This window comes from Octopus bimaculoides, chromosome 12, assembly GCF_001194135.2.
Source record: "Octopus bimaculoides isolate UCB-OBI-ISO-001 chromosome 12, ASM119413v2, whole genome shotgun sequence".
NCBI classification, from domain to species: Eukaryota; Metazoa; Mollusca; class Cephalopoda; order Octopoda; family Octopodidae; genus Octopus; species Octopus bimaculoides.
In genome coordinates this window covers 9,813,657-9,814,872 of record NC_068992.1, presented here as the reverse complement: position 1 = coordinate 9,814,872, position 1,216 = coordinate 9,813,657, and positions in this window count along the sequence as shown.

Here is a 1,216-nt window from a genome sequence, read left to right as displayed (position 1 = left end):
TATATATATATATATATATATATATATATATATACATATATATATATATATTTAGAGTGTCCTTTTGAGGGACGACTAAAATGTTATGCTTAATTCGTTAGCAATGGATAACTACGACGGACACAGGAGATCACAATGTCTTCAACAAAAGATTTATTGTAACACAGTGGAAATGTACACATACAAATGGAAGTTCAATTCAAGCGTATTCATACAAATGAAACCTTATTTCAAACAAACGTGTTCATATAAGTGAAACCTCATTTCAAACAAACGTGCTCATGTAAGTGGAAATTCAATTCAAACAAACGTATTCATACTGAGAACAACTGAATGCTGATTGCAATTCACTTAAGAATTTATCGAGTGTGTGTTGCCAGACTCCAGGTCAACATAACAAATTGACACTAGAATATGTCAAAGGAAAGTACTTATCTAACGACCGCTTGTATTGCCTGCCACCGGTGCGTAATGTCAGAACAAGCGAGAGAGTTTGAAGTTCCAAAGAAATTAGTTTAACCAGTTTCAGCGGTCAATATAAAGATCATCCGTGAACAAAAAAAAAAAATCCTAGTCTACTGGGTGTTAACAAGTATGTAGAAAACGAATGTGAAAAAACAATTGCGCTAACGATCCTGGAGGAGTGGGGAAAGGACTTTCGGAAAATTCACAAGATCCGATTTTTCCGTCATAACAGTCGGTAAAATTGATATATATTTATTTATTTATATTAAGGGCATTACTAAACATAAATGCCTCACGCTAGGAAAGACTCTTAAAGTCAGAACTACCATAATAAACACATTGCATCGAACGCGTGGGAATGCAACTCTCGAAGCGAGCCTTTTAAAAACAGATTCAACCGCAGATCATATGATTTCCTAATTAGTGCACAAAAATACACTTTTTAATCGTCAGTGCAGGCATAATCAAGACACATAAAAATGAAAAAAATCAATATACCAGACGAACACCAAATGTATCCAGTATAGTACATAGAATCGTTCACACTTATATATCTATGTAAGAGGCAGACTTTTCGAATTGCATCTCGGTACACGTGTTTTACGGAATCCCACGTTTTTGGTTATGGAGGATCCGATTCTGAAAAAAATTTGTTTGTAAAATTTCAATTTTTAAACAAAAAAATTTTAAGACATATATCCCCAGGTCTTTGAAGCAGGCTAGCCACATGCTACAAATAACAGTCAAATTT